General features: G+C 40.3%; 1 protein-coding gene across 1 annotated transcript in view; it reads left to right on the forward strand.

Annotated features, from left to right (window-relative positions):
• Window positions 1-1,073: 1,073 nt before the first annotated feature.
• The window catches only part of CEP83 (centrosomal protein 83), a 156,900-nt gene continuing 138,980 nt past the window's right edge, over window positions 1,074-18,993 (forward strand). Inside the window, exon 1 of the mRNA XM_074375270.1 lies at window positions 1,074-1,212. The gene's annotated coding sequence lies outside the window, so the exon portion shown is untranslated. The remainder of the gene's footprint in view (window positions 1,213-18,993) is intronic.

Below are 18,993 nucleotides of genomic sequence, written 5' to 3' on the forward strand. Positions count from 1 at the left end.
AATCAGACGGGTGTGTACATAGCTAATGGAGCCTGCTACCCAGTGGGAAAAGGAGGTGCCACAGAGCAGAACTGATAGATTTGGGGGAGGGAGAATCCATTTCATGTTTATCCCCCCGGAGAATTGGCAGTCTTCACTAAACCTGCTACTCAAAGGAAAATCAATAAATATTACATATTCTGCTGCAGGCAAAGGGGCTGCTGCCCGCCGGTCCTCGCTGCGCAGTGACACCCTGCGCCTGCATTAGTGGCGCACCTCTGAGGGGCTTCGGTCTGGCCGGAGTGTCTTGGGCACCTCAGATAATGGTGAAAAAAGCCAAGGGTTTCTTTTCTTGTCCAGATTGTAATTATAGATCTTCTGCTTTCCACAACAAACGCTGGGTTAGGATAGTCATCTTCTTAAGTGCCCTCCCTCTGCTCAAAGACTTCTGCCCTCTGAGAGGTCTGGATTGATGCCCCCATCTCCCTCCTGAACTTTCATAGCTCATCCTGAGCCCTAGGCTTCAGAATGGCTAATACAGTATGAACTTAATTTGCAGAAATAATGATGATCATCTCATCCCAACTATGAGTTCCTTCCACCCCTTGACTGTACGAGATTTGGGCAGTACAAGAACCCATAGACAGACATCAGCAGAAGAAAGGCCAGAGCCCCTAAACAGACCCAAGGACCATATCATAATACCCTCTGTGATAAAAGATGATGTCACCAATCCATGGGAGGGGGAAAGAATAATCCATAAATCGTGCTTGGTTAATTGGTTAACCACATGTGGAAAAATAACCGTTTAAATTCTCACTTCATAACCAATCAATTTCCAATGGATTAAAGACTTAGATGTAATAAATAAAAGTGTGGAAGAAAACCTAAGTATTTATGAAACCTTGGGATTGGGAAAGAACTTTACAAACATAATAACAATAAAGAAATCGCATAAAAAATGATAACTTTGAATATATAAAATTTAAAATACATGCACTTTTAATATTTAAATTATATAAATGCAGTTTAAAAGTATAGTAGTAACATGGCCCATTAATCCCTATTGCACCAGCTGACAGCAAGCCAACAGCCAAGACGTGAGTGAGACCATCCTGGACCATCTGTTCCCTAGCCAGGCCACCAGCTGACAGTAGATGCATGAATGAGCCCAGCCGACATCAGCCACGCCTGGTCCAGGTCACCAGATACATCCTGCTGACCAACAGATTTGTAAGTAACCGTAAATGTTTTGTGGCTTTGAACACTACGTTTTAAGGTGATTTGTTATGCAGAATTAGATAAATGATACAAAAGGAAAATGGCAAATTGGAACAAATCTGTACAAGAAGTATGAAGGATAAAGATTAAAATCTTTAATATGAAATGAGGTCTTATAAATCAGTAAGAAAAGCAACATCTACCATAGAGAAATGGATACAGGACGTGAGGAGACAAGTTGTTAAGGAAGAAACAGAAATGGCTTAATAAACTAATGAAAAAAAGATTAAACCTCACAAAAACAAAAGAAGTGCAATCTAAACATTAAACCACACGTAGGTTTTACTTATTAAATGAACAACAATGTAAAAATATTCGGTCTGAGCACAGTTGTGTGATGGACACTCTCATATCTACAGATAGAAGTACAATTAACAAACCGTTTTTTGAAAGCATTTTAGCGAGATTGAGGGAAAGCCTTCGGGGCGGATGCAGTTGGTTGATGTGGAACATTACATTATTGTTCTCAATTCCTCATTGTGCTCTTTGTGGAAGTTGGTAGTTCTTTCTCCTGGAAGCAAAGTATTACTTTCTTTTAGACTAGATGTTGTGCTTGGCCTTGTGGCTGTTTTGGCCAATGGAGCGTTAACAAATGTGTACTGCAAGCAGAGGTTTAAGCATGCTCTGGTTTCAAGCTTGTTCCCTTGCATCTTTCCTTTTATCACAAGAAGAGCTTCCCCTGTGTACTCCTGTCCCTTCAGTCTGGGCCTCAGAGTGAACACATGGATCTGGGAAGATGGAGATGGTAGTGGAAGAATAGCGTTTGGAACTTGCCTGATTGCTACAAAAAAACAGACAGGACAGTTAGGTAGCAAAACCAAAACCCCACAAATTTTTCCAATAAAACCAGGTGTGAGAAGGTATCCCTGTGGACTCTGAAACACAAGCTGGTGAGGATAAATCATTGATAGTCACGAGACTTGTAAAGTATTAGCATCTGTGCAGGAAAAAGCAGTGGGGCATCTGACAAACCTGAGAACAAGAAACCCCTAAAATATCCAACAGGTATTCACTGGCAAGCTCAGCAAGCTAATTTTAGAACAACAGCTGAAACTATTGTGACAACTCCAATTAGCAGGTGAGTGCACAGGCCCACAGTAAGACCTGAAAGGTGTGGAGCAGTCCAGCCCCTGTAAACTCTCAAAACTCACCAGCCTGGGTCCCCTTTCCCTGAGGATACTGCTGGGAGTGGAATTAAAATTGAGCAGAATAGGCACTACAGAGATGAAGGAAAGAAAGTCCAGATAAAGGTGGGTGAGGGGAACATATCCAGGAAATCTTACAAAGTAAGCTATTACATATATATTTATTTATTTTATTGAGTTATATTCAGTTTACAATGTTATGTCAATTTCCAGTGTAGAGCACAATTTTTCAGTCATACATGAACATACATATATTCATTGTCACATTTTTTTCTCTGTGAGCTACCATAAGATCTTGTGTGTATTTCCCTGTGCTATACAGTATAAACTTGTTTATCTATTCTATATATACCTGTCAGTATCTACAGATTTCGAACTCTCAGTCTGTCCCTTCCCACCCGCCTCCCGCCTAGTAACCACAATTTTGTATTCTATGTCTATGAGTCTGTTTCTGTTTTATATTTAAATTCATTTGTCATCATCTTGTTTCTTTTTATTAGATTCCACATATGAGCGATATCATATGGTATTTTTCTTTCTCTTTCTGGCTTACTTCACTTAGAATGACATCCTCCAGGGACATCCATGCTGCAAATGGCATTATGTTGTTGTTTTTTATGGCTGAATAGTATTCCATTGTATAAATATACCACAATTTCTTTATCCAGTCATCTGTCGACGGATATTTAGGCTGTTTCCATGTCTTGGCTATTGTAAATAGTGCTGCTATTATGAACATTGGGGTGCAGGTGTCTTTCTGAAGTAGGGTGCCTTCTGGATATATGCCCAGGAGTGGGATTCCTGGGTCATATGGTAAGTCTATTTTTAGTTTTTTAAGGAATCTCCATACTGTTTTCCACAATGGCTGCACCAAACTGCATTCCCACCAGCAGCGTAGGAGGGCTCCCTTTTCTCCACAGCCTCTCCAGCATTTATCATTTGTGGACTTTTGAATGATGGCCATTCTGACTGGTGTGAGGTGATACCTCATTGTAGTTTTAATTTGCATTTCTCTGATAATTAGTGATATTAAGCATTTTTTCATGTGCCTATTGGCCATTTGAATGTCTTCATTGGAGAATTACTTGTTTAGGTCTTCAGCCCATTTTTGGATTGGGTTGTTTGTTTTTTTCTTATTAAGTCTTATGAGCTGCTTATATATTCTGGAGATCAAGCCTTTGTCAGTTTCATCTTTTGAAAAAATTTTCTCCCATTCCATAGGTTGTTTTTTTGTTTTGCTGATGGTTTCCTTTGCTGTGCAAAAGCTTGTAAGTTTAATTAGGTCCCATTTGTTTATTCTTGCTTTTATTTCTATTGCTTGGGTAGACTGCCCTAGGAGAACACTGTTGAGATGTATGAGAGATAATGAGACATATGGACCAATGGAACAGAGTAGAGAGCCCAGAAATGAAGCCACAAACTTTTGGTCAATTAATCTTCGACAAAGGAGGCAAGAACATACAATGGAATAAAGACAATATTTTCAGCAAATGTTGTTGGGAAAACTGGACAGCAGCATGTAAATCAATGAAGCTAGAACACTCTCTTATACCATACACAAAAATAAACTCTAAATGAATCAAATACTTAAACATAAGACAAGATACAATAAACCTCCTAGAAGAAAACATAGGCAAAGCTGTTACATTTTTTGTACTACATGAAACACGACAGAAAGGGTAACTTTGTGAAGTTAAAAAAGTTATCCTGAACAAAGCCTCTTTATAAAAGTTTAGGAAAAACTAAATTCATACAAAAATGATCAACAGGAAAGTATTGAGGTCAAATCTCATACAAAGCTATTCTAAGAAAAATGAGAATGAGGAGCAGAATAAAATCCTTACAGGTGATGAAAGCAGGCCAGATACATTTGCTTAAAAAAAGAAAAAAAGAAGAAGCAAAATATAATCTACTATTTCAGAATGAGCTAAAAGACATTAAGAAAATGATACATAACATGAAAGACTAAATTATTGAGAAATAGAAAAACTCAGAAATGAAGTGACAGACATCAAGAGAAATATAGATATAAAATAAGTGAAGGTTAAACTGCAAGGAATCCAGTGGATTAATACATAGATAATGCCTTAGGAGAAATAGAAGGTGAAAATGAGAGAATTTTTTAAAATAAAGAACAATAAATTAAAAAGGTAAAGATTTCATGTATAACTGAAAAATTGTGCTCTACTCTGGAATTTGACATTACATTGTAAAATGACTATAACTCGATTAAAAGATTTTAAAAAAAAAGATAAAGATTGAGAAACAATACAACTATTGAATAAGTATGGGCAAAGAAGATCCAATATATGCTGAAAAGAAATTCCTGAAGAAGAAAAACAAGAAAACTGAACAAACACTAAACACTATAACTCAAGAAAAATTTTCTGAAATAAAATAAATTTGAAACTACATATTAAAAGGCACACTATGTGGATTGAGCTGAATGACCAACACTAAGACATATTGTAGTGAAATTTATGAATTTTAAAGAAAAAAGGAAAAAAAAAACCCATAAAACCTCTTAAGGCATCTAGGCCAAATGAACATGTGGCATATTAGGGAAGGAGGATTATTATTAGAATTTTTGATTGTAGCACTTTATGATAGGAGAAAATGGAATCATATACTATGATATCCAAGGAAGGAAAATGAGACTTTCAAGTATAAAAGACACAGACTAGCTGTTATGAATGTGCAGGAACTAAAGGAATATTCTTCCTCTGAGTGCTTCCTCAGGAATCTGTTAGAGAACAAGCTTTAGGCAACCAAAGTGACTAGAGAGACTTCAATATAAGGAATTATGGTAAGCATCACATACATAGCTATATGAAGACCAAATTAGAGTAGAAAAGAGAAGATGGTATGTGATGATTTTATGTTTTGACAATGTGAATGTAGTACAGCTAAAAGAAAAATTAGTGAGAATGGAGATAGCGTGTGCAAGATTTTTAAAAATTGTTTTTAGTTACATAATTGGTGGTGGTTCTTCTGAGTATTATTGTCTTTAAAATTTTTCTGTATATAATGTAGGATAAAGTAAATGAGCAGTTGTGGGATAGCCTGGCATTCCTCATGTCTTTGAGAACCACACCAGAATTCTTGGTGTGGACAAAGGAGATTCAGGAGTATAATGAAAGAGGTTATAGAGTAGCCCCATAGTCCTGAATTTGAATTGGAAATATCACCATGAACCCATGAAATGTTTTATCTTAAAGAATCTATTTCCTAGTTCTGTTCACTGTAAAAGACCAGAAATATTGACCAAGTCATCCAATAGCATAAGAGACTATGGTTATGAAGTGCCATTTTCCACTAAAAGAGAACCAGGACTTGTATAATGACTGACTCCAAACCTGTGGCAAGAATTATCTTGGAACATTTTGTTATACCAGAGAGCAAGGAATCTATCAAAAACAGTTAGAGTCATGTCAAAGTGACTCAGAAACCAATGTAAAGAGGCTCCCAGGGGTCAAAGATAAGAACATTTAAGCTGCAATAAGGGTAAGAATTGCAGTGGGTCAAAACACATGGAATGTATTTATTTATTTACTTGCCTCCTGATAGCCTTTATTTATTTTTAGAAATTAAAGTATATTTGGTTTGTAATGCTGTGTTAATTTCTGGTGTATAGCATAGTGATTCAGTATATATATATGTATGTATGTGTATATATATGTATATACACATATATATAATATATTTAAATTCATGGATAATAAACTAATCGGTCACCTTTAGAGGATAATGGGGAATTAATTCATTCTTTTGAAAACTGGATAAATAAAGGAAAAGAATAAAGCACTATCCTGCCTTTCCTATATAGGCTCTACCACTGGGTGACCATTAGTAGATGAGAGGTTGTGTTCTTTTAAAAATTTATTTAATAAATAAGATGAAATGATGGACATATTATTATTATTTTGCAATTTAAATGAATTAATGGATCTAGACAATGAGCATTAATGGCTGCTAACAACAACAACAACAAAAAGCAGTGAAAACCAGATATTACCTGTAGACTCGCCATAAAGTAGATGCAGGTTAAACCTGATTCTATTCAAGCCTCTACATCCAGCTGCCTATTTGCAGGAAATACAGAGGACAAAGGAATGTGTTGAGTTGTACCATGAATATGCAACCAGTAAAACTCAGACTGTGGGAAATTCTATAGATCAGTAAGCCCAGGTTCTTAAACAGATAAAGTGTAGGAAAAGAAAGGTATAGAGAAGGAAAATGTAGATTAAAAGGGATTTAAATGACATGTCAATTTTTTAAAAATACTAAATCATAGGGTCTATGGATGTGTACATAAATGATTAAGCCATAAACAAATGCAAGGAAGTGATTACTGTAAGAATCAGAATGGTGATTATTTGTGGGGAAAGGGAGGGCTATATTTGGGACGGGTCATACAGGAAGAGTTCTGATAAACTTCTATTTGTTAACCTGGGTGGTGGTTACAAGAGTGTTTATCTTATAATAATTCTTTAAGATATATATTTGTTTTGCATTTTAAAAATTTGTATTTTATTTTATAATAAAAAATGAAAACAAAAATAAACAAAAATGACCACACATAGAGCAGATGCCTGAGCCCAACCATAGGCATCTATTGATGGGCACTTAGGTTGCTTCTGTATCTTGGCTACTATAAATAATGCTGCAATGAACGTAAGGGTACATATATCATTTCCAATTAATGTTTTTGCTTTCTTTGGATAAATACCCAGGAGTGGAAATGCTGGATCATACGGTAGTTCTATTGTTAATTTTTTGAGGGCTCGCCATACTGTTTTCCATAGTGGCTGCACCAATTTATAATCCCATCAACAGTGCGTGAGAGCTCCCTTTTCTCCACATCCTCACCAAGACGTGCCCTGAGGGAGGACAGGGCTTGGCATGTTTGAGTGGGAGGGTCTATGGCTTATTTGAGGAGTCGCAAGGAGGTCAGTGCAGCCAGAGCAGAGGGATGGGGTAGAGAGTGGTAGCAGAGGAGGTTAGAGAGTTAGCAGGGGCCCAGAGATGTAGGACCCTATAGGCCTTGGTAAGGACTTTGGATTTGACCTTCAGTGGGATGGGAAGCTATTGGAAGGTTAAAAAATTTGGAGGTGGGGAGATAAAATTTATCATTTTAACCATCTTAAGTGTACAGTTCAGTGGCATTAAGTATATTCACAGTGTTGTACAACCATTATCACTATTCCTCTCCAGAATATTTTCATCCTAAACTGAAACTTTGTACCCATTAAATAACTCCCCATTTCTCTCTTCTTCTGGCCCCTGGTAAATCCAGTCTACTCTCTGTCTCTATGAATTTGACTATTTCAGGTACTTCATGTAAGTGAATTCGTACAGTATTTATCCTTTCTTGTCTAGCTTATTTCACTTAGCATAATGTCCTTAAGTTTCATCTGTGTTGTAGCATGGATCAGAATCTCACTGGAGGCTTTTAAGCTGAGGAGTGATATGACTTTCCTTGCATTTCAGCAAGATCGCTAGGGATGCTTTGTGAGATGGGAGAGTAGGCAACAAAGGTAGAAATGCAGAGGCCAATCACAAGGCCAGTGCAAGTCCGGATGAGAAATGATGGTGGCCTGGCCTAGGGCGGCAGTGGTGGAAATGATGAGTCATTTCAGAATCAAGATGTATTCTGAAGGCAGGCAGAGCTGACCAAATTTGCTGATGGATTGGATGTCAGGTATGAGAAAGAGTACAGGCAAGGATGATGGAAGGAGCTGTGTCTGACAATTTATAGAGTGAAGTTGTCATTTACAGAAATGGCCAAGAATGCAGGTGAAGTAGGATTTGGCACTGTGTGGGTGTGTTAAAGTTTAATTCTGAACATGTCAGATTTTGGAATGATTATTAGAACTCTAAGTGGAAACAGAGGATAGGCAGTAGATTCACAAGTCTAGAGTTTAAGAGAGAGGAGAGAAGTTAGGGCTTGAGATAGAAAATTTGATGTCATCAGCTTATAAGAACCTTGGATTTAAAGCCCTGGATCTGGATGAGGTCCCCTGCAATCTAAGCACAAATCTAGACAAGAAGAGGTCTAAGGAAGGCCTGGGGCACTGATGCTCAGAGGCCAGGAGATGGAGATGACCCAGCCAATGAGATTGGGAGGGAAGGGCCAGTCCATTAGGAGCATAACCCTGAAAAAGAGGGTAACTGAAGAGGATATTTCAGGAGGAGTCATCAAGTAAGGGAAGATTGGAAACGACTATGAGAATGACAATGGGAAGGTCTCCTGGGAGCTTCTCAAGGCTGGCTCCTCATCACTATTCCACAGAAATTGGGAAGCCAGTTCTGAGAGCCTTCCTTCACTCTTCTAAAGGGAGGGAGTCAGAGAGAGTGAGAAAGTGCCCTAAATCCAATGAGTGCTCCTTCCAAGTAGCTGCATCGTCTACCCTCTGAGTCATCTGAGACCTGCTGCTAAAGTCCCTGCCTTGATTCCTTCAACTAAGTCTCTTAGCTTTTCCTTGGGCTTCCCATCGCCCTTTGGATCACAGCTTGTCCACTGTTTTCAGAGCTGGTCCTGTGGTCCCCATCCTGTGTTTGGGGTCTATCTCTGCCTTGTCAAGTTTGACTTTATACAAGAACTTTCCATTTATCAGGCTCCCAGCTTTGTTTTCTTGACCAGACTATTCGCAGCATCCATTAAGTTTTTCCCCTCGTGCCTGGTCACCACAGCTCTTCTCATGTAAATTGCAGCTCTGCATTCAGCTCCATTTCCTGCTACCTGGTGCCAAACTGGGAAATGTCTATTAATCATTGTGAAAATTTTTGAGTGTTGACTATGCAAAGCCTTGTCATAAATGCTAGAGTATACCAATAATTTGACACAGTCTTTGTCTTCAGCTTCCCTCTGAGGTAATTTGGGAGAGAAAAGAAAACTAATATGTAAAGTGAGAGGTAATAAACCTAGACAATAAATCATGTTTTCCAAAAAATTGCCATCAATTCATATTGATATTAAATGGGAGTCAGAGAAGACAGTATTTAAGCTGGGACTTTGAGAGATAAGAGGATTTGAATAATAGAAAGGAAAGGGGTGGGCAGCCCAGGAGGAGGGAAGATAAGTGAAGCCTTGATGACAGGAAGGTGAAAGGAAAGGTAAATTTGATGCAGATTGTGGAGTATGAATGTGAAGCATTAGGTGCAAGGAATTTAATGGTGGCTGCTCAGGAGTTTTGAATAACATGAAAGCAGTTCAGAGAAGAACAGCTTGGAAGCTTTGGTCAGTATGAAGAATTAGGAGTCAGTGGAGCCAGTGAAAATGCTAGTGCAGTAGTGCAGCTCTGACAAGGTAAGAGCTTGGGCTTCCAACTGGTGTAGGAAAGAACGCTTCTTTCCTGAGACTTCCACCAGCTGATTTCTCACTGGCCCAGGTTTAATCATAAGCCCACCTCTGGGCATATCTCCATGGCAATGGATATGTGGTGATCTGATTGGCTAGGTTCTGGATCTGGGGGTGGGGCCAACTCCATCCAGCTACTGATGGGTGTGAGGGTGGCTCCCTCAGAAGAATTCAGACACTCCCTCCTCCCACCTGTCTTGGACATACCTCTACTGTGGCACATCTGACACTGGATTGTGGTTATTGTGTATGTGCATCAGAGACTGTTACCTATCTGTGTAGCTGCAGCTTCTGGCAATCAGTAGGCGTGGACTTAATGACTTAATAGAAATGGGGTATGCTAGGAAAATCAGTTTTGGAAAAAAGAGAGTGAATTTGACTTTAGGAGTGCTGTGTCAGGGATGATGGGACCACCAAACAGAAATGTCTGGTGGAGACAATTGAAGAGATTGTGTTAGGAGGAGTCCACTAGACAAGTTTCTCTGGAGTAGAGATCTTGTCTGTATGGTTCTAGCTTCTAGAACATGGCACAAGGCAAATGTTTGATAAATATTTGTTGAATTACTGATATAAGTGAGAGAAGTAAGAGGTGAAGTCACGTGTGTTTGAGATTTCTAAGAATGGGCACAGGGCCAAACCTGACCCCAGGGGACAGGCCCTGCATTTAAGAGAAAGGATGAAGACAGGACATCACACACAAGCAGACATATGTCCAGCAAACAAGAAGGGAGGCCCTTTCTCTCCATGTGCCTTTTATTTCTTAGGAAAGAAATCTTTCTTAGATTCCGTTGCCTGGAATTAGGTCGCGTGCCCATGCTGGGCTGCCAGACAGGCTGAGGAAGCAAATATATGGCCTTTTCAGACTCCGTGGACCTATAATTCAATTTTGATGACATGGAAGGAAAGAGGAGGAGCAGGGATGGCTAAGGGATTTTATCTGCCTCACAGAGAAGTGAAATTGTAAATGAGGAGGAGGAGGAGACATTAATAGAGGTTTTAAAAATCTAGACTTACTTTGGGGATGTTCTTTCAGGTTCAAAGGTTTCTTCCAGATTCGTTCTTCTGGTACATTACACAATGTGCCAGGGGCCCAGGGAGCCTGCCCTCCTCTCCTGTCCCCTCCTGCTTACCCGTTCTCATCAGTAGCATCGAGGTCTCAGTTTGAACACTTAAAGCAACACTGGGATGTTTGTTCTCCTCCAGGTCAGGGAGAAAGCTGAATTTCAATAACTCCAGCTCGGAGCAGTGGTGCACAGGAAAGTTGACTTTGAGATATGCCGATGGGTCAGGCCTATTTGCAGTCTTAAAAAGGACCGAATCACAGCCCCGACATAAAGCTGCAGGGAGCAGGCTTCCCCTCCTGAAAAACAGCATCGAGTGAAATGTTACCACAAAAGAATTCATTTTCCTCTCCCTTATCCCAGCCTACAGTTGAGCCTAGTCCCCTGTTCCTAGGGACACAGAACAGCAGGGCAGAAAAAGACCTTCATCAGAGGAAGCAAGAGACGGCAGGGCAAGGGAGGTCTTCACTCCCTTGTATGTGGAATCTTGTAAAACCCCAAGTCAGAGCCACAGAGGGTAGAGTGGTGGTTACCTGGGGCTGGGGGTGCCGGGGAAAAGGGTACAAGCTTCCAGTTAGAAGATTAATGAGTTCTGCTGATCTAACACGAAGCATGGTGATTCTAGCTAATAATACTGTATTACGTACTTGAAAGTTGCTAAGAAAGTAGATCTTAAGTGTTCTCACCACAAAAAGAAACGATAATTATGTGATGGGATGAAGGTGTTAGCTCAAGCTATGGTGGTAATAATCATTGTGCAAGATATATAATTATATGAAACCAACAGTTGTATCATATTAATTGTATCAAATGTGTAAGTTGTACACATTACACTTATGCAGTGTTATATGTCAAGGATAGCTCACTGAAGTGGGGAGGGGGTGGGAAGGATGGCCTTCACAACATCAGGACCAGAGGGGGAGTGTTTGCCACAAGCAGCAGATTTATTATAATAGCATTTTTGAAGCCCTGACTGTGCCAGGCTCCGTTCTAAGTTTTACTTGTGTTACTTAACTTGGCAGGTAGTCTTATTTTTCTTACGTTACAGACAAAGAAGCCCAAACATGGAGAGGTTAAGAAGTCACTTGCTCCAAGTCCTTGAGGGACTGAGGGGGAAACCAGGGGATGAAGGAGGGCTGTCACTCCTGAGCCTTTCTGATGTACTGCTTCCAGCTTGGTGATGCCAGCTTCCCTGTCACTTGCCAGAGACTCTCTGGTCACTGGGGGCAGCTGTATTTCCGTGGAGAAATGAGCATCACCTCCTGCTTTGCCCTCTAAACTTACGGCTGTGGGAGGGCAGCCAGGAAGTGAGCGCCTCCTTCCACACCAGACACAGCGCTAGGGCTTCCCTACAGAGCTCACCCCAGCACACACTTACATGTGGAGGGGCTGGAACAGGGGGGTCAGGACGGGGGTGCTGGAGCCAGGCTGCTCAGGTCCCAGCTCCGGCTCCACCACTTACTAACCCCACCGTTCTCCAGGTCCCTGTCTGTGAATGAGGTTGGTCATAAAGTTACCTGCCTCACAGTGTTGTTGTGAGGCTTGATTTACAGACGTTGTACATGGATATACATACATTAAAATGTATATATTATGTGTTTATTATTATATATACTTGTATGTATTAACTATATTAATAAAATATGTATCTATATAATACATGTTAAATATATATTTATATGTTATATAAATATATTATATATACACATATCATATATAACATACATATATACGAAATTTTATATATTATATATTATTTTGTACACATACTTTATATATGTTAAATATTATACATAATGTTATGTATATATTTATATACATTATAAACAAGACCTAGCACACAGTAAGTGTTACGTATATTGTTAGCTTCTGTTATTAGTGGGTCATTCCTCTTTACTCTGAAGGGCAGGCATTGTGGAGGAAGTCCGCGGAAGACCCGAAGACTCTTCTTTTCTAAGGCCCTGAACTATTTATTAAGACGAGGCAGTGGGACTGTCATGTGATGACTGATTGGGCCGAGGGATTCTTAGGTTCCAGTTTGTGTCGCTGTGGGACTGTGTCTCTGTACTCATGGCAAAAGTGCAGAGATGAGATCCTCTCTGATACTTTCTCCTATAAATTCAAGTTTGGAACTTAGTCCTTCAAGGCGGTAACTGCCCAGATACTGTTTACATTCCAGGAACAGCTTAAATATGAACATTTCCATAAGCACTTCCTGATTCTCACTTGGAAATAGATTCTTCATATTCTGTGCTTTGTCCTTATGTTTCCTGTGGCATCTATTATTACCATTTTAAAGTAAGCATTGAACATTTTTATATATCTTTTAGTCAGATGTATTGAGATACACTTTACGTACAGTAAAACAGCCTAATTTTTTGTGAACAGTGCTGACTTTTGAAAAACACATTTAGTTGTGTAACCACCAGCGTTATAATGAAGTTGTATAGCCTGTCTAACCCCAAATCATTCCCTTGTGCCCCTTTGGAGTCAACCCCTCCCACAAAACCTAGGCAACCTGGTCTGTTTTCTGTCCCTGAAGTTTTGCCTTTCCTAGAACGTTATATATTTTGAATCATACCATGTGTTGCCTTTTGAGTCTGACTTCTTTCACTTGTGTGGGATTCATCCAGGTCAGTGTATGGATTAACAGTTACTCCTTTTCAGTGCTGAGCAGAGTAACAGTATCCAGTTATGTGGATGTGTCATAGTTCATTTATCCATTCACCTGTTGAAGGACAGGGCTCTTCGTTTTTTAAGACAGTAAGTAAAGCTGCTTGTTTATATACAAGTTTTTGTGTGAATATAAGTTTTCCTTTCTCTTAGGTGATTCTTTGGACTGAGATTGCTGGGTCACATGGTAAGTGTATGTTTAATTTTGTGAGAAACTGTCAGACTCTTTTCCAAAGTGAGAATTCCAGCAGAGAATTCCAGTTACTTTGCATCCTTGCCAGCACTCAGTATAGTCGGTGTCCTTCCTCCCTTCCCTCCTTTCTACTTCTCTGTCTCCCTTTCTACCTTTCTTTTTTTCTTTCACTGGCATTGTAATAGGTGTGTAGGGGAGTAAACTTTTTTTGTTGAGGTGTCATGTCATATGCATACAGAAAAGTGCACAAATCCTGTGTCAGGCTTGATTCACTTTGACAAAGTGAATGTACCCTTGTGACCGCCATCCAGATCAGATACCAGCGCATTACCAGTACCCCAGGAACACCCCTGTGCCCTCTCCCTGGGTTGTGGGCCGAATGCTGCCCCCCTCCATTCATATGTTGAAATTCTAACCTCCAATGTGATGGTATTAGGAGGTGGGGCCTTGGGGAGGTGATTAGGTCGTGAGAATGGAGCCTTCATGAATGGGATTAGTGCCCTTATAAGAAGAGACACTAGAGAACTTGCTTTCTCTCTCTCTGCTGCATTCCAAAGGCAACCTTATTCTGACTTCTATCACCACAGATTAGTTTTTGGACCTTCTGTAAGTAAAATCACACACTATGTACTCCTTTGTGTGGCTTCCTTCGCTGGATGTTATGTTTGAGAGGTTCAGGCTTATTGTTGCGTGTAGTTACAGTTTGTTTATTTTCTTGCTGTGGAGCACTTCATTATATAAACATACCACAATTTATTTAACTAGTCTACTGTTGTTGGTCACCTGGGTGGTTTCCAGTTTTTGTCTTTTATGAATGATGCTTCTGTGAACATTCTTGTTGCCGTTTGGGAGGTATCCAAGTTACCATCAGGTTCTATAATTCACTGGAAGGACTCATAGAACTTGGAAAGAAAACTGTTATACTCAGTAATGGCTTATTGCAGTGAAAGAATACAGCCTGAAATCACCGATGGGAAAAGGTTCACAGGGCAGAGTCCAGGAGAGCTCACGGTGTGAGCTTCTGTTGTCCTCTCCCAGGGACAGACAGCACTTCCTTCTCCCAGCAGTGATGTGTGGCAGGGTGTGTGGATTACTGCCAAGCAGGGAAGCTCAGCCAACCTTGGTGTCCAGGGGTTTTATTGGGGATAGGTCATGTAGATGTGGTAACTGCCCACCTGAGTGTCCTTAGTCTCCGGCTCCTCCAGAGATCAAGCTGATATGGGGGCGGGGGGGGGGGAGGCCCTGAGGCCCTGAGGCCCTGACCATAAACTGCATTGTTAGCATAGATGATCTGGTATGTCCCAAAGCCCCCAGGTAAACAAAGAAACTCTTATTAGAGAAGACATTCCGTAGGGCTTTGTGGTTACTGCCTAGAAGCTACTCAAAGACCTAGCCTTTCTTTGGGCAAGGTTAATCCATTATTGCACACTTCCTTGCATGTCTCTTTTGGTGACTACATGTAGCATTTCTGTTGGACACATACTAAGGAATAGAGTTGCTGGGTCATAACTTATGTGTATATGTTCAGCTTTAGTGGTTATTATCAAGTTTTCCAAAGTGGCTATATCAATTTATGTTCTCAACAGTAGTATGAGCGCTCCATTTACGTCATGTCTTCTCCAACACTTGCTGTTGCCAGATGTTTCATTTTACTTATTTTAGCCATTCTGGGGGGGTGGGTAGTAAAATCTCACTGTGCTTTCAATCTGCATGTCCCTGCTGAATAATGGTGATGAGCATGTGTTTATGTGCTTATGAGTCATTTTGATATGCTTGCACTTACTATTATTAACTTCCTGTGTTGTTACCCAATTCAGTTTATTTCGGTTAAACAGCGCAGTCCCTATCATGTGCCAGACCTTGTGCTGCGACAGTAAGGAATGTAACAATGAACAAAATGTGGCTCATGCTCTCCCCACACGTGCATGCACACACAGAAGAGGCTCCTTATTTATTGATGTGGAAAGATCCCCCAGTATATTCTAAGTTTAAAAAATTGCAGAAAAAAATATGTGTAATATGCTACCATTTGTGTGGAATGTTTGCGGGAGAAATAAATACATGCATACACACACACACATAGTCTTGAATTATGCATTTAAACATTTTCAGGAGGATAAACAGAAACTATAATAACTACTTGTAAAGGAAGAACACTAAGTGAATGGGGAATGGTGAGGGGAGGGAACAGAGACTTTTTGCTGTACAGTTAGCCCTCTGTATTATCTCAGGGTTCAACCAATCATGAATAGAAAATATTTAGAATAAAAATTCAGAAAGCTCTCAAAAGCAAAAGTTGGATTTACCACACACTGGCAACTATGTACATAGCATTTACATTGTATTTAGGTATTAGAAGTAATCTAGAGATGATGTAAAGTACACAGGAGTCTGTGCATAGATTATATGCAGCTACTGTGTCCTTTTATATGAGGGACCTGAGCATCCTCAGATTTTGGTAGCTGTGAGGTGGAGGATGTGGGGGGTGGTGTCCTAGAACCATTCCCTCGTCGATAGTGAGGGACAACTATACCAGTTTATACTCTGATGTGTAAGCAGTGTAAATCTTTTTACCTAAACCTAAATCTTTTTAGCTTTTGAAATCATTGTATAGAAATATATAAGAAAAAAAAACAAATATTGCTTCTGTCTCTGTTTTGTTTGTAGTCCAGTCGGGAGGGGTGTGGCGGAGTTATGGACACTAGTCTAGGGTTGGGAAGGATGGCGTTGATGGAGGCCCCAGCCTAGGCGTGAAGGTGGGGTGGAGTGTCCTGGGCTCCGAACTCTGAGCACTTCCAGGTCAGGGAGTGAAGGAGCAGGGTGGGAGGGGGCGGCTGCAGCAGTTAACGGGGGCAGATCTGACACCTCTGTAGACTTCGGATACCTAAGGCTTGGGGACCCACTTTAGGGTGTTTAAGCAGAAGAGCGATGAGAACAGATTTGCGTTTTGGAAAGATCACTTTGGCTGTAGAGAGGATGGACCGTAGGACCACAGGCTGCAGGAGGCCACAGAGGGTCTCCCATCCCAGGTGAGAACTTGGGCTTTGGAGTCAAACCCACTTAACCTGCTTCTGTAAATGGAAGAAAAGAGCACTTCCCTTGTAGAATTATTGGGAAAGTAGAGCGAGAAAATGCTCATAGGGTCATTATCACAGTGCTCAATACAAACGTTAGACATGGTCACAGTAGTCTGCTGAGTCTGACCACTTCTCACCGCCGCTGCCTCTGCATTTCTGGCCCCAGCCACCATCAGCTTTTACCTGGAGCATCAGAGTCGCCTCCTAACAGGTGTGCTGGCTGCCATGCCTGCCCCCTCAGTCTGCTCTTCACAGCAGCCAGATTGTTTCAAAATGGGACTGAGTCACAGACCAAGCCTAATTTTCCTAGTATGTGAAGGACTACAAAAAGATTGACAATCCAGTAGAAAAATGGGCAATTCATAGAAAAAAAAATACTAATGGCTGGGAAATACATGAATAATTAATTGCTCGGCTTCATTCATAAGAAACATGCAAATGAAAACCATTTTTCACCTATCAGATTGGCAAAGACCAATGAGTTTGATAATACCCTGTTTGATAATGGCAAGTAACATATTGCCAGTGGCATGGTTACAACCTTAATGGAAGGCAATCTAGCAACACTTGTCAAAATACCAAAGCACAAACCTTTTGACATAGCCATTTAATTATATGAATTTACCTTAGAGCTATATTGTCACTTAGGCAGAACATCTATAAAAATTTATTAATTTCAACATTGTTTTCAATAGCAAGATATGACTGACCCCCAGCCACCTCTTTTACCTGATTTCTTATTACTCTTTTCCTTCGAACACTAAACCCAACTACTCTGACAGATCTACTATTTCTAACATGCCAAGCATTGCTCCCGCTTCAAAGCTATTCACATGCTTTTTCCTCTGCCTGGAGTACTGTTCTCTCTACCTGAAATGTTGTTCCCTCAGAGAGCTAAATGGTTCGGTCCTTCTCTTCATTAATTCTGTTCAAATGTCATCTCTTCAAAAAGGCCTTCTCTGACTACCCCATTTAAGTAGCAGCTGCTCATCACTGCTCCATTATAAGGCTCTGTTAGCTTTTGCTGTGTAGCAAACCATACCCAAACCTAGTGTCTTAGAACACTGACATTTATTAATTTTTGACATTCTGTGAGTTGGTTGGGCAGTTCTTCTGGCTAGGCTGGTTTGGCTGTGGCCAGGTGGTCTAGATGGCCACATTCACATGTGTAGGATCTTAGTTGGTACAGTTTAAATGGCTGGGACAGTTGGGTCTTGTTCACATGGTGGCTGAAGAATTTTCAGAAGCAAGAGAAAGCAAGTCCATTCCACAAGTACTTTTCAATATCCTGTTTGACCACATTTGGTAATGTCATGTTGGCTAAAACATGTCATATAGTTGAGCCAGAGTCATTGTGGGAGGAAAACACCCAAGGGTGTGGATCCCGGGAGGCATGATTGGGGACCATGATTGCAACATTGAACAGTAGATCCTTCATAGCACTTATCACCATTAGATATTACACTGTGTATTTTTTCATCAGTTAACTATATCTTCTCCATGAGGAGGATGGAGTCCTTGTGAAGGCAGGGATTTGGTGTGTGTTTATATTTATTACTTATCTCTTCAGTACCTATAAAAGTACTTGGTATTTACTGGGCACTCAATACATATTTATTGAATAAATGAATTAATGAATAAGGAGATGGGAAGCTGTTGCAATAAAAAGTGGGAGAAGGAGGGCAGGAAGTATAGTGACCTGAACTAAGCCAATGGCAGTAAAGATGGAGAGAAGTGGATGAAGTGACTGTGTTGGAGAGGTAGTACGTGGGAGTATAAACAAAACTTAGTGATTGCTCGTATGTGGGAAATAAGAGAAAGTCAAAGATAAACCATGTTGTAGGGAGGGTATAGCTCAGTGGTAGAGTGTGTACCTAGCATGCACAAGGTCTGGGTTCAATCCCCAGTACCTCCATTAAAAGTAGATAAATAAACCTAATTACCCCCCCCCAAAAAAATTAAAAATAAAAAAAGATAAACCACATTTCTGACTTGGCCAGTGTGCTGGTTAATTAATATTCTTAAATGCAAGCTCTATCTCAAAAGCCTAAGCAACAGGAGAACTTATTGAAAAGAAATTGGGGTAGATCAGGTAATTGAAAGGTTGTATAACCAAAGGGCAAAAGGGGACAGGAAGCAGTTGGGTCTCAGGAAAACTGGATCAGGTCTCAAACATGACCATGACTCTATACTTCCCTTCACTATGTGTCTTTTTGAGGATTGG

This window comes from Camelus bactrianus, chromosome 12 (genome assembly GCF_048773025.1).
Source record: "Camelus bactrianus isolate YW-2024 breed Bactrian camel chromosome 12, ASM4877302v1, whole genome shotgun sequence".
Classification (NCBI taxonomy): Eukaryota; Metazoa; Chordata; class Mammalia; order Artiodactyla; family Camelidae; genus Camelus; species Camelus bactrianus.